Source organism: Ursus arctos, unplaced genomic scaffold (assembly GCF_023065955.2).
Source record: "Ursus arctos isolate Adak ecotype North America unplaced genomic scaffold, UrsArc2.0 scaffold_8, whole genome shotgun sequence".
In the NCBI taxonomy this organism is placed as follows: Eukaryota; Metazoa; Chordata; class Mammalia; order Carnivora; family Ursidae; genus Ursus; species Ursus arctos.
The window spans coordinates 79,230,707-79,246,204 of record NW_026623100.1 but is presented as its reverse complement, the minus strand read 5'-3'; the positions used below and the strand labels follow the sequence as shown (position 1 = coordinate 79,246,204).

At 39.8% G+C, this 15,498-nt stretch overlaps 1 protein-coding gene across 6 annotated transcripts in view; it reads right to left on the bottom strand.

The window, feature by feature from the left end:
* The window catches only part of MBOAT2 (membrane bound O-acyltransferase domain containing 2), a 121,882-nt gene that overhangs the window by 81,536 nt on the left and 24,848 nt on the right, over positions 1 to 15,498 (bottom strand). For 2 of the 6 annotated variants that reach the window (XM_044390193.3, XM_057309270.1), the window contains exon 1: positions 7,704 to 7,828. The exons of the other annotated variants lie outside the window; for them this stretch is intronic. The gene's annotated coding sequence lies outside the window, so the exon portion shown is untranslated. Of the gene's footprint in view, positions 1 to 7,703; positions 7,829 to 15,498 lie in introns of those variants that run through there. 6 annotated transcript variants of the gene reach the window in all.

Sequence of the window (15,498 nt, the reverse complement as noted above, 5' to 3'; positions counted from 1 at the left end):
TAAGCTACACACTCATCATTGTGCAATTTTCTGACCAAATCTGTGCTGTCAAATAGGAGATCACCAGCCACATGTGACTATGAGCACTTACATGTGGTTACTCAGAACTGAGATATCAAATACACACCAGACTCCACTGATACAGCAGAAAAAGAATGTAAAATCACCTCATGAATAATTCTTATATTGATTACATATTGAAATATTTTGAACATACTAAGTTAAAAAATATTTTATGAGCATTAATTTCACCTGTTCCTTTTACTTTTTTAGTGTGTCTACTAGAAAACTTAAAATTATATATATGGTTAACATTTCGGGTCACATTGTATTTTTATTGGACAGCCACAGGCAAATTTGATATACTTTTTTAATTTAAATTCCAGCACAGTTAACATACGGTATCATATTAGTTTCTGGCATACGATACAGTGCTACAACAATTCCATACATTGCTCAGCACTCATCACGGTTAAGTGCACCCCTAACCCCTTTTGCCTATTTCACCCACCCCCTTCCACCTCCCCTCTGGTAACTCTCAGTTTGTTCTCTATAGTCAAGAGTCTGTTTTTTGGTTTGTCTTTTTCTTTGTTCATTTGTTTCTTCAATTCCATATATGAGTGAAATCATATGGTATGTCTTTCTCTGACTTACGTCACTTAGCATTATACTCTCTAGACCCATTCATGTTGTTGAAATGGCAAGATTTCATTCTTTCTTATGGCTGAGTAATATTCCATTGTATAGATACACCACATCTTCTTTATCCATTCATCAGTTGATGGATACCTGGGCTGTTTCACAGGTTTGGCTATTATAAATAATACTGCAATAAACACAGGAGTGCACGTATCTTTTCAAATTAATATTTTTGTATTCTTTCAGTAAATACCCCATCGTAGTACAGTTCTATTTTTAACTTCCTGAGGAACCTCAATACTGTTTTCCAAAGTCGCTGCACCAGTTTGCATTCCCACCAACAGAGCAGGAGGGTTCCCCTTTCTCCACATCCTTGCCAACATTTGTTGCTCCTGATATACTTTATTTTAAAAGCTTAAAAATGATCCCCTTCCTGTGAAAAAACGTATAAACTGCCACACATGCCCAAGACATTTTGTCAATTATCACTATATCAGAACTCAGCATTCTATAAGCCAACAATTGACTTATTTTAGAGTAAAAAGAGAATTAAAAAAAAAAAGTTTAGAGTAAAAAAACCTGAAACTTGGGCAACTCAAGAGGAGTACAATCCTCAACATATTAACAAAAGTGGCCCCAAAATATCACTTGCTACCTCCGTATCTCTTATCAAGGGAATACAAAATACGTTTAAATGTTACTTTTCTATACTATTAATGGCTTTTAGATAGTACATTTACATTCTCAGCCAGTGTCTTGCAAAGTAAACAGCCAGGCTTTGGGAGACCCCACACTGCTGGGGTGGGGAATGAGGCATGCAGCCTTGTAGCCAAGGAGAAAAGGGTTCTCAAGGCCCCACAGACAGAACAACCTTTAGCATCCTTGGCACTGTGCTCAAACCTACCTGTGTAAGTCCAGCTGTGCAATCATCACCCAGACAGCTAGTCAGAAATGGATTTTTGGATACTTGCCCTAAAAGTTTCATTCCCCAAGCCTAAACCAGGACCTGAATTTTTTTTTAATTTCCCAGGCAAAACTTGTGTGCAGCTATGTTTGGGAAACAGTCCTGATCAACCAACTTCAAATCCAAGTATATATGATGGGCCCCAAAGACAAGGCATAAAAACACTTTTTAAATCTTTAGGAAATAATACAAATTAAACCCATATAAAATACCATTAAATACCCACCAGATTTGCCAAAATTTAAGTCTGACAACACCAAGCACAGACTAGTGTGTGGACAATGGGACCTCATACAATGCTAACACAGCTACTTTGGAAAACAATTACATTCTCTTACAGGACTGAAAATATTCATACCCTATGACTCAGCCACTTCACTACTTAGAGGTATAATATGGAGACCAGGAGACATGTACAAGAATATTCAAAACAGTGTGATTCACAATAGCCAAAAGCTAGAAAAAACCCAATGCCCATTAACAGTAAAATGGCCAGGGGCGCCTGGGTGGCTCAGGCGGTGGAGTGTCCCACTCTTGATTTCAGCTCAGGTCGTGATCTCAGGGTCATGAGATCCAGCCTTAAGTCGGGCTCCGTGCTGGAGCTGGGTGAGGAGCCTGCTTCAGATTCTTTTCTCTCCCTCCACCCCTGCTCCTCCCCTTCCCCCCAATTCTCTCCCTCTCTCTTAAAACAAAACAAAACAAAACAAAACAAAACAAAACAAAAAAACACCACACAGTAAAATGGCTAAATTGTGGTCTATTTATACAATAGGAAACTACACAGAACAATGAAAATGAAAGAATTACAGATTTTTTCACAACATATGGATTAAATTCAACACACAATGCTGTACCAAAGAGAAACCATACGTCTCTTGAATCATTCAGAGGAATACAAACAACATAAAAACATATATTCATAAAAAGTTCCAAGAAACAAGCAACAACCCACATTGTTTGGGGATGCCTACACGAGCAGTAAAGCTATAAAGAAGAACATGAAATGATTACCACTGAAGTGATAACTACGGAGGAAGGGATCAGGTTACAATGAGGAACATACATGGTGGTAATGTTCTATTTCTTTCCCGCGATGGTTACAGAGATACTGACTTTTTAATTGTTAAACTTAATGTATTAGCTCTGCTAACATTAGGTGCTGTAATAAACAGACACACAAAAATATGCAATGGCTCCAACAAAACTGGGGCTCGTGTAACAGCCTGAAACGGATACTCCTGGCCGGTGGGCAGCCTCCCTCGGCAGCTGATTCAGGGGTCCCTGTTCCCTCCGTTCTCGGGTGCCATCATCCAGGATCTCATCATTGCTTCATCCAGCCACGGGAAGGGAAACACGAGAGCTTGCGAAAGGCACACTTGTTTCTAAAGAGCCCTAGCCTGAAAATGGGACACAGATCGCTGTGGGCAGAGCTGCTTACAGAGCCCCAGCACACTGCAGGGCCGCCCGGGCCATGTGCTCGGGCTGCGAGCCAGGACAGGGAGCACACTGACTCCTGCTGAAGAGTTCAGCGGTCTCCGCCGCGTTTCTGCTCTGTTTCATACACCTTCCTACACGGGTGTTACATTTCACAAATAAAAAAGTAAAATGAAAAACTATAGCTCTCTCTGTCCAAGTAGTCATGAGTCTGCCCCCAAAAGAAATTCAAAATGTCATTCGACATATGCAATTAAACTAGGAAGGCAAGGCATGAAATTGATGGTATTAAATTGTGATGTGCATATCTATACCTTATGTTTATTATGAATGCTGAAATCCATAAAAATCTTAAAATTATAAGTGTCCCAAAACACCAGCCAGTCCAGCCCCCAGTCCATAGAGTGTTTCCCTCAGAAACTGCCTGGAGATGGTCGGTCATCCATCTTCTGACTTCCAGAGACAGGACACTCACTACTTCGCAAGCCAGTTTGTTCCATTGTGGGAAACCACTAAATTTTCAAAAGCTCTTCCTGACAGAGATCTAAACTCTTCCGCTGAGAAGTCCTCCTTGCATCTGCTGGCCTGCCCCCACCCAGGTCAAGTGAAGCGTCCCTCTGTGGCCCACAGCACCTACACGCACTCCGTGGCTTGTCTATCACATACGCTTCTCCACGTACATCCCACACTCCTCCGGTGGGGCACAGAATCTGGTACACAGTAAACAAACTTTTGTTTTTAAGGAATTGGCCTATTTTGTGTCACACAAAATAAGCCTAATTAGCTTTCCACAAGGATAACCCCTTCGAAGATGCACAAATTCCTTTCCACAGTAAGCCACGGAAACTTAACAAATGCTCTTTGGAGAACAGCATTCCAGACTTTTTACCAACTCTGTCCAGTTCATTTATGCACTACTCAAATAAAGAAAACCAGGTATTTCTCTGTTTTTGATATAACAATTTCTGAATCCTACAACACCAATATACAGCTTTCTTAAAGTCACAGTCTGACACTTTGTCAACTAAATTTCAGAAGACAAAATACTGCTTAGGATTTTATCACTTGCTCTGACACCCACCAGAAATGTTAAAAGTCATTAAAAAGAATTCCAAATAAAAAGTTCTAAGGAAATATAAGTGGGAAAAAAAGACTGAAGAAACATAAAGTTTAGCTTAGTTCAATATTTTCTTTGGAGAACAGGTTAAGTAGAGAATTTCGTCATTTCCAATGCATCCATTCTCAGGGAGTGGGGAAATAGAAGTTTCTATGCACTCTCAACACTAATGGCTTTTCAATGTTCAAATTAAAGTCAAGAATTATGTAATATCTCAACAGTACTGCCATATAAAATGTCTCAAAACAAACTTTAATAGACTCTTCTTTTTCTTTATAAATCTTAGCTAATAACCTTATTAGTCCTAAGTATTAAATACCATTCCTGCTCACAAATTATTGTTCTCAGACTGAAAAACTGTCACACAACCTCAGTTTTCCAAATTGTTAACTGAAATAGTCTATCAGAAAACGTAAAAACAAAACGTGCTGGCTTTTGGTATAGCAAAAGAACGCCAGGTCCAATGTCACTTAACAGACTACATCATGACAACACAGTGAAGAGGAGGAAACAGTTCAATATAGACTAAGGAACAAAGCATCCCACTCACTAATTTAAAATACCTAAAATTTTCTAATGATTGGGGGATCAGGAACAATTAAAAAAAAATAACTGCCCAACAAAAGCTTTCTGCTCGAGGTTTAAATGTCCCTCTGAATACACCAGTATAATTCCCGCCTGTAGTATGGTTGGTTTTAATTCTTCGGCTGTTCTGAAAAGCTAAGCAGAGCGTCAGAACCAACGGCAGGAAGATGATAAGGCAAAACAGAATGAAGCCATGTAACGAGCATTGGAGTCCAACTGTGTTAACTTGTTTAGTATCTCTTAACTTCAGCTTAGAAACCAACATCTTCATACAGACAAATAACAACCAGCTAGAAGATCTAATGGAAGGAAAAAACCCAGGTACAACAGCAACCTGAAATATTAAGTAACTAAAAATCTTAAAAAGAAACGGACAGTATCTACATGAAGCAAATTTTAAAATGCTATATAGAGGAAGAGATCCAAAAACGCCTTCACTAGAAAGGGCAGCCATTCCTGGATGGGAAGACTTTAGTGTCATAAAAAATGTTCATAGCTCCCTAATGTCAATCATTACATTTAAGTCCAACACAATAAAAATGTCAATAGACTTTTTAGAAAAGAAAAAGCTGATCTTAAAATATAGAAATATAAACAAGTGAAACAGCCCAGGAAATTTATAATGAGAGCAGACTTCCCCTATCAGTGAGGGAAGCAAATTGAAAAACTAGAATGAGGACTAGATGAAGAGAAAGATCGATAAAACAGAACTGTAAGTCCAGAGATAGATTCAAACACATCACAGTCATGTAGAATATGATAAAGGTAACATTTTATAATGTTCTGGGGCAAAAACCAATAGAAAAAAATTAGAAGCAATTCTATTACATAAATATAAAAAAGTTCGCTAGCTGCCAAACACCATAAGCCAAGTAAAAAGATAAACAACAAACCTGAAAGGAATACTTAGAAATCGTACCATAAAAAGCTACTTTCCTCAATATATATATAAAGCTCCTACAAATCAATAATCATACAAGTAACAAGTGTGCCTGGCTGGCTCAGTTGGTGGAGCCTGCAATTCTTGATCTTGGGGTTGTAAGTTCAAGCCCCACATTGGGTGCAGAGATTACTTAAAATAAAATCTCGAAAAAAAAGTAATAAAATAATAGAAAAATGGGTAGATATATGCATGGTCAGTTCTCATTCACAGGGAAGAAAAAATGCCCAAACTCAAAAAAAGAGAAATGGAAATTAAAATCAGAATAAAGTAACATTTCACCTGAGTAAAACAAACTTCAAAAGCACTCAGTATTGTCAAGTGCATAAGGAAAAAGGAACTCTAAAACACTGCTGGTGGCAGTGTATACTAACAGAATGCTGATGGAGAACAATTTGGCACTGTGGGAGAGGATGCATTTAATATTATGTATATGCACTGCATCATTCTATAATAGGAAAAATCGGAAAAGACAGAGACTAGTGAAAGTATGGTACATTAAGTCAATGAAATGCTAAACAGCCATCAAAAAGAATAAGGCAACCCCGTAAGTACTAAGATGAAATGATCTAGATTTCCTAGAACAGCAGACCTTCCCCCTTGCCAAGAAAACGCTGATTTGGTTCAGTTACCAGGCAGCCGCTTGCCTCAAGAAAATCTAGACCCTTCCCTAGTGCCAGGAGGTGAATAGTGACTGGTCTCAGACAGTCACCGCCAACAACTAGTTCAGGGCATGGACATGTGCTGCAGTTCTGGTCCGAGAAATGGAGCTGAGGACTGTCGGCAAAGTTTTCTTCACACGTAAAAACGGACACAACAGAGATATGTGGGTTTGCCCATGGACTTTGCGACTTACATGAGACCCATGGAATGGGAAAGGCTCCTGGGAGTTAGATGAGGCACTGCCTAAGAGAAATAAATAGGGAAGCAGAAGAAAAAGAACAAAGAAGAAGGCCTTGATGACATCATTAAGCTGCTGAGTTAACTGATCCTGGAAGCATGCTATCCCTCGGTTTCCACAAGGTCACAAACATGCCCTTGGGAATATCGCTGGAAGGATACCCCAGTAACTGGTAACAGTGATTGCCCTTCAGGGTAGAGGATAGAGGTATAGGGGTAAAGGGAGACTTTTCATCATATATCCATGTCTACTTTTTTATTTTGCACTATGGTCATTTATTATCTACCCCCAAATAATTAAAATTTTTAAAAGTGATACATGTTTGTGGGGTGCCTGGGTGCCAGTCAGTTGAGCACCCGACTCTTGGTTTCAGCTCAGGTCATGATCTCAGGGTCATGAGATCAAGCCCCGCATTCAGCTCTGCACTTAGCACAGAGCCTGCTTGAGATTGTCTCTCCCTCTGCCCTCGTGCTCATGCATGCTCACTCTCTCTCTCAAATAAATAAATCTTTTTTAAAAAAGTGATACATGTTTGCTTTCAAATTTCCAAACAAAAAAACCTGAGCACCAAGATTTAACATCACAATTATCTCATCTCCCTACGCTGCCTCTGCATTGCTGGTTTCATCCCACTAAATGTCAAGTCATGGCAGCCCGGTCTTAAAGGATATAAGCATTTCAAACATGTTTAGGTCACTGCCATAGATGAACAACTCTTTCAACAAGCATAAAGTAAACTGAACTCCACTACTGTCAGAACCAACTGTGGTGAGGTAACACAAAACTCTTAATTCAAGAACTACCACCTCCCCATAATTAGTAAAAATAAATTCAAACCAAAACTTGGGAAAACTGGTCTTTATAAACCACCATAAAAATCTATAGATTACCCAATAACATTCTTCACAAAACTCAAATTGGACACATAAACTGAATTCTTTCCTGTATCCCCTTCTATCTCCTGCTTCTACCAAACCTGCCCCTTCCCTTTTGGGGCTTCAACTTAGTTAAATGGGATCGCTTTCACCCATCACCTCAACTAGAAACTGTGGAACATTTACTCATATTTTGGGGGCTTCCGAAACACTTTTTAAATCACTCCTATACAGCACTTGACACTTACTGGCCTATTAGTTCTGACTTTCCTCTAGACTGTGCTTCTCAAGGCTTGAGAACAAATTCTGTTCGTCTACGCATTCCCATCCATCCTCGAATGGAGTGTCTGGCTCCATGTGTGCTTCTAATTTACTGAAATAAAAAGTAGGGGGGAGAAGTCATGCCTCAGAGTTTGCTTAAAAAGAAGGAAAGCAGACTATTTAGAACATAACAGCTCATATTTATCTTCCATCTTTGTGAGAGGCTTAACGCTCTTAATATTAATTGCTACAATTAGAAACTTCACAACCAGGAATTTAAAAATAAATATAGAAGCATAAAGATGAATTCTATTCACCATTCAACAAACACTTACCGTTCAGGTACAACGGACAACACAGACATGGTACTTCCTGTGCTCACAAACTCTACCGGCAGCAAGAAGACACGCAAACGGACGACAGGGATGGCTGCAGAGCAGGATGGTAGGTTGAGGGCTGGGACCAGAAGAACACAAAGTAGAGGGACTGTATCCTAGCTCCTGAATTATACGGCAACAGCCTCAATTATACGGCAACTCCCACATCAACAAAACACACTGGGAGTAGCCAGCAGAGAACCCTGCTCTCCCAGGACAGGCGCATACCTAGATACGATATTCTCTCCTCTTCCTTCCCAGACAATGGCACAGGGAACCGCAAGGCAGGAGCCAGAGCTCTCTTAACCTCCTGCTCCATGGTGAATCCAACATCATTAAAAACAGCCAGACTCCCAGGGGTTTATTAACTGACAGATCCTGAAGCATATTCTCAGATCACCCACAGAAACCAAAAAGCAGTAAGCTCTTCTAAATGCACAGAAGCAGAAAGCAAGTGATTTCATCAAGACCTCACAAAGGTTAAAAGTACCTATCTTCTACCTTCCAGATTAAGGAGAGCTTATCTCCTTTAATTTCACTCTTAGCTGTCTATGTAAAACTCCTAGGAACTAATTAAGAATTTATTTATACTTGCCTATGAAATTAAAGGTGCTAGATTAACTGCATCCACAGCTGCTAAATTACGAAGCTCAAGTAAAGGCAATCTGCTGAAACAAATTTAATCCAGATAAAAATAAATAAACTCAACACACACACATCCCAAAATACCACATGAGCACAGACACAACGAAAGGGTTAGTCTGCCTAACATCCACAACACTTGTCAAACTTACTGACATATGACTAAACAAGTTGCTAGTCGGTGAATAGGATAAAGGGGATAAATATAAGAACAAGGAACTACTGCCCCTTTTATTAAGAGCTTTGGTGCATGTGTGTGCATGTGTGTGTGGGGGGGGTACACCTCAATATTTGTCTCTTCCATGGTCACAAATAATACTAGCAAATCAGAAGACTTGCAAAGGGAAAAAGATGAGTCTAAATTGACAATGACTGGATAAACAAATCATACTGTATCCATACAATAGGATATTGCTTAGCAATAAAAAGGAATGAATTATTCCAAGACACACACGAGATAGAAAAAAATCTCAAAATAATTATACCAATTGAGAAAAGTAAAAAAAGTAAAAAAAGTAAAAAAAAGTAAAAAAAAAAAAAACAAGAGGACTGCAGTACAATTCTATTTATATACATTTCTGATAGATGGAAACTATTCTATAATGACTAAATGCAGATCAGTGGTTGCTTGGGGTTGAGGAGGGGGAGAAGCAAGAGGCAGGTGTTAGTTACTAAGGGGCACAAGAGAGACTCAGGGGTGATGGATACGAGCATTATCCTTACTGTGGTGACATGTGATGGACGGATACATATGTCAAAACATCCAACCTTACACTTTAAATATGTATAGTTTATTGTGTGTCCATTATACCTCAAAACAACGGTTTAAGGGGCACCTGAGGTGCAGTTGGTTGAGTGTCCGACTCTTGACTTCGGCTCAGGTCATGATCTCAGCATCCTGGGATCAAGTCCCATGTCAGGCTTCCGCTCAGCATGAGTCTGCTTGAAATTCACTCGCCCTCTGCACCTCCCCCAGCGCAAGTTCATGCGTACGCATTCTTTTTCTCTCTCTCAAATAAACAAAATCTTCACAAAAAAAGCTGTTTAAAATTTAAATAAAAATCAATTCACACTGACAATCATGGGGGTTTCTGTGAAAACGTCACAGCGTGAGTGAGATCACCTTGACTTTTAGAAGGATATGTCATTTCAGTTATGTATCACACTTGGGGACAAATGACAGACAGCAGTTTTGGAACAAATATAGATAGGGAACACCTATAGGCTCGTATTTCCTCCCTGTTCATCACTTTCCTGGTTTAAAAATGTAGACCCATTTTAGTGAAAGTTCTTCAAGTTTCTCACAAATAGTCTCTGTGACTCAATAAATGCCGGGCTTCAGAAAGGGAGCTTAAAGGCCACCCAGTCCCACTTCCTCAGTTTAAAGTAGACTGAAGATCCACCCTCCTTTGGGGAGTTCACCTCTGTTCGCTGACACCTGACTTTGTAATCTTAGTCGGGACCTCTCCGCTAGGCTTCAGACTCATTTATTCAACTGCCCACTACACCACCTTGCCTGAAATTCTAATAACTCACGGTGGCCCAAAAGGGAACTCTTGATCCCCCACCACCACCATCTCCCTCAAATTTACACATCTCAGTAAATGCACCGTCACAAATTCAGTTGCTCAACCAAATCAACCCGTGACTACTACTAATTTCTTTGCTTCCACATCGAATCCATTCCTAAATCTTTTCAGTTCTCTCTCCAAGTCATACCAGCCATGCGTCTCGTCTCCATCTCCACTGCCGTCCCACACCCCTCCCCTAGATACCTACAAGTTCTCCCTATTCCTATTCCATCTCTTGCCTCTATGCGTCAGCCACCACACAGCAGCCAGTCACATGATCACATCAGTCCCCAGCTTCAAAATAAGCTAGCAGACTGCCCATCATCATTAAAATAAACTAGTCTTTACTCTGCCCTCAAGAACCAGGCCCCCTCCGTAGCCTCATCGACCACTATTTCTCACTGACGGCCTTTAAACCATACTGACCTCCCAATACACCAAACTCATTTCCACCTCAAGGCCAAGGTCCCCCAACCCCACACCTGGAACACAGAAACTTCACCATTCACAGCTAAACTCAAGTGGTGCCTGGGTGGCTCAGTACGTTGGGCGTCTGACTTGGGCTCAGGTCATGATCTCAGGGTGCTGGAGTTGAGCCCCTCCTGGAGCACCTCATTGGGAGCCCCCTGTGCTCAGTGGGGAGTCTGCTTCTCCCTCTCCCTCTGCCCCTCCTCCTGCTCATGCTCTCTCTCTCCCTCTCAAATAGATTTGTTCGCTTATTTATTATATTTGCTAATAAAATTTATCAATTTAAATTATTCATTCATTCCTGCTATCTATCAGAAGCATTAGCCCAAATAAGAATAATGATTCTTTCCTAATTTACCTTGAAAGCATTCATATCCAGGGACTTAGATACTACAGGGTAAAAAGGACCCACCCAAAAAACAAAGTCAATTTCAATGCTCCTATTAAATTTACAAGGCTTTGAATTATGCAAAAAACTCATTGTTCTCCCAGGCTGCCTCATTAGCATCAGATTTCACTTTAGTACAATATCAACTTACACATATGTTGATTTGATTTTGAAATTATAGTACCTCCCACTAAAAATAGTATACTTTTCAATAAGGATCATGTCAATATAAAAAGTGTTAACTTTTAATGATTAGCTTGACCTCTGAGGCACTGCCTTTGGGATAATTAGCCATTAAGCACTTATACATTATCCAAATGAGCCAATGTAATAAGCATTTTTTATTTTTCACTTATTTTTTTTAGAACTCTTAAAGGTTTCAGACATTGCTATAAAAAAATCACAAGTGATCATGTCTCTTGATGTCATACATTATAAATTATTCTATAGTAAATCTTTAAAAATAATCCCTAGAATGTGCATTTCATGAGAACAGAGATTTTCTCTATTTTGTTTACTGGATCCCCTAGCACCTATTCCTGGCACACGACCAGCACAAAACAAACATGTTGTTAAATACTTGCAAACTCACATTTGTTTTCATCATTTTCAGATCACCATATCATTCCAAATTTACATATAATCTCTTCTTCCTATTGCTTGATGTCATTTTAATATTAAGCATGAGCTAAAAAGTAATTCTTTGATATAATCCCAACAAATATTTGATTTCCAAATCATGTGGTGACATGTGGTGAGTTGATCACAAGAGATCGACACCTATCTTCTTACGCAGAGTATGCAAAAGAGGCAAGACTCCATGTGGTTGTGAGACACTGACTCCACTACCAAAGTCCTCACAAGAGCTTCTGCTCTCAGGCTAGGGAGGAAACCACAGCTGGAAGACCATCTGTACATCCCAATTTATCAAATATTTACACCAACTCCGAGGTGAATGTTAAGTAGCTCCATACAGCTGATAAAGAAAGTCAACATAATTAAGTCGTCAAAGGCAGCAATTATGAATCATAGAAAAGCTGCTGAGTTTTGAGGTGTGTCACTAGTAATTTATTACTAATGAAAGTTAAAATAGTCAAGTTTGTGAACAATTTACTTTAATAAAGTTTATCCCCAAAACATTACTCTTGCCCTCACATTTCTAAGAAAACAGAAGCAGAGACGCAACTGGTTTGCTGGGAAGTGCATGTGACACATTGTACAGAACTGGGAATGTGTCTCATATGAATGTCACCTAGCATATCATAGCGGGCCGACAACTGTGAATCTAAAGTAAGCAGCACATTACTACCTAATGAACTATAAATACAAATCCTTGCTCCAGCCATAACCAAGTAACCTCCGGCATTTATAACCTCTTTATGTCACAGTTTCTTAATAGGAAAGTAAGAATAACCTGTATCTACATTCATGGATTATGAAATTGACAAAGAAAAACGCACCGACGTTATACAGACTCCCTTCCTTCACCCAACATGGTCTGCCTGCCTGACCAGCTGGACTGGGGCAGAGCAGGCTCAGACCCCGCAAGGGGAGCTCCACTTGGATGCAGCATATCTGAAATAATCAAATTCATAGAAACGGAAAGTAGAATAGTAGTTACCAGGGGCTGGGGGAGGGAGAGACGGAGAGTTGTTGTTAAATGGGTATACAGTTCCCCTCTCGCAAGATGAAAACGTTCTGGAGATCTGCCGTAAAACAATGTGGACAGACTTAACACTACTAAACCATACAGTCAAAAATAGTTAAAGTGGCAAATTTTATACATTTACATATGCTATATGTTATCACAATTTTAAAAATTTTTAAGTTATCTTAAGAAATAAATAATCAAGGGGCACCTGTGTGGCTCAGTCGGTTAAGCATCCAGCTCTTGGTTTTGGCCCAGGTCATGATCTCAGAGTCATGAGATCAAGCCCCCACATCCGTACTGGGCATGGAGGCTGCTTAAGATTCTCTTTCTCCCTCTCCCTCTGCCCCTCCCCACCTCTATAAATAAAAATAGTAAATTTTTTAAAAAGAGAGAATCAAGAACTTCATCAAAAGACATCATAAAGAAAATGAAAAATCACACTACAAACTGGAAGAATATATTTTACAACACATAAAACAGATAAAGAAGTCAAATCCAAAACAGAGAGAGAACCTCTAAAACCATTAGGAAAAAGATAAACTACCTAATTTTTATAAAAGGTAAAAGAAAGAGCATTTCACAGAAGAGAAATGGCCAGGAGCTATATGAAAAAATATTAACCTTATTGTGTTCAGAAAAAATGAAACTTAAAATCACAAAATATCTTTTTATGCCCAAAAGAATGGCCCAAGTGTTTCACCCTGATAACCAGGTGCTAGGTGCTAATGAGGATATGGAACAAGAGAATTTTAATATGCTGTTGGTGGGGGTGTATATTGGTATCACCACTCTGGAAACAGTTTGGCATTATTTAATAAAGTTGAAGATACATTCTCCATGATCATTAATTCCACCCAAGGTAGATAAACCTTAGAGAAATTCTTGCATATGTGACAAGAAGACATGAACAAGAACTTCACTACAGCCTTATTTATAAATAGTAAAAAAACCAGAAACCACCCAAATGGCTTTGGTTGGGAGAGAACACAAATAAGTTATATCATATTCACACTCCACAGAAGTGGGAACAAAAGAACTGCAGCTAAGCTACCAAAAGAAATGTATCTGGAAAACATAATTTTGATTTAAAAAGCAAGACTCAGGGGTGCCCAGGTGGGTCAGTCCGTTAAGCGTCCCACTCTTGATTTCAGCTCAGATCATGATCTCAGGGTCCTGAGGTCCAGCTCCACATTGGGCTTGTGGCATCTGCTTGCCCCTCTCCCTCTGCTCGTCCCTTGCTCACTCGCTCTCTCTCTCTCTCAAATAAATAAAATCTTAAAAATAACTAAAATAAAAGGCAAGACTCAGAAGAAAACACGCAGTGTAAACCATTTAAATAAAAGTCAAAAGTCAAAACTGAGCAAAACGAAACACCATGCTGTTTAAAGGTACACACGTTCATGGCTAATGCTACTAAAAGGAAATGATAAATCCCAAATTCTGGAAGTTACTCCTTTTTTGAATGAGTTCTGAGAGGGGCACCCAGGGAGGTTGAAAAGGTCCCCCTGAACTTGTAAGTATGGGTGAGGATTTCATCATCCTCTAATAACATGCTGGTTGTTTCTAATCCCCTGCAAACCTAATTTTTAAAATCAACTCCCCAGAAAAGGGAGGATGTACTAGGACAAAAAGCTCTAAAACTAAGTAAAGAACTTGGGGGATGGAAAGGGAAAGGAGAGAACTGTAAATCTCCCAATATTATTAACTTGCTTTCTAAGTAATAACCTACCAACCTCCACAGAGCAACCTAAACTTGATGACATTTGTGGCACTGGTCACATGTCATGTAGCTTTACTGCATAACTGCCAAATGTCTTTTAAAATTCCTGTTACGGTACCAAACAGTATAAATCCTTCAGCCTGCCTATATTCACCATCACAAGCACAGGATTCAAGACAGGAAAGCCAGTTGCCCCCCTGGCCACAGAAGAGAGCAGAGAAGGGGCAGGAAGAGCAGGGAAAGGCTCCCCGGGGCAGCATTCTGCCTCAAGGAGATGAAGGCTGGCAGCTCCATGAAAATGCAGTAGCTCAGAGCCCTCCCACTCCTGACGGGCATTCCTCTAAGAAAGAAAATGTAATACACTGGTACACTGGCTGTCTTTGAGGCCCCAAAATATATGTACACAGTTCCTCAGGGAAAAAACTAAAATTTCCAGTGTCTTTTCCTGATAGCTTATAACATCCAAATCAGATTCTGAGTTTTCCACTGCTCCACTGGCTGTATTAGCTGGGACCTGAAGTCGGACACAGAGAGCCGTTGATGCTGACTGAAAGATCACCTGTTTTCTTCTTTTTATTCACAATGCTCTCAGAAAGGATGTGTTTGTTTGATTTTAATTTTTCTCATCATTCTAATCAAATAACCACAGGCTCTTTATTCTATCAAACCAAATTCTTAGTCTGAAAGCACAATGGAATTCTTTAATTGAATCCCAAGTCCTCCCCGATCCTGAACTCCAGACTCAGTCAATGGTCTACTCAACATTTCTACTTCAAAGTCTAGCAGACAACTCCAAATTGACACAGCCAAAGGAAAATCCTTCATATCTATCCCTCCCCACGCTCCAAAGCCACTCTCTTCCCTCCTCCCTCATTTGCCCAGGTGCTTAGGCCAAAAATCTAGGAGCAGGTGTCATCCCACGCTTCTCTCTCCAGTGTACCTCAGATCCATCAGCAAGCACCACC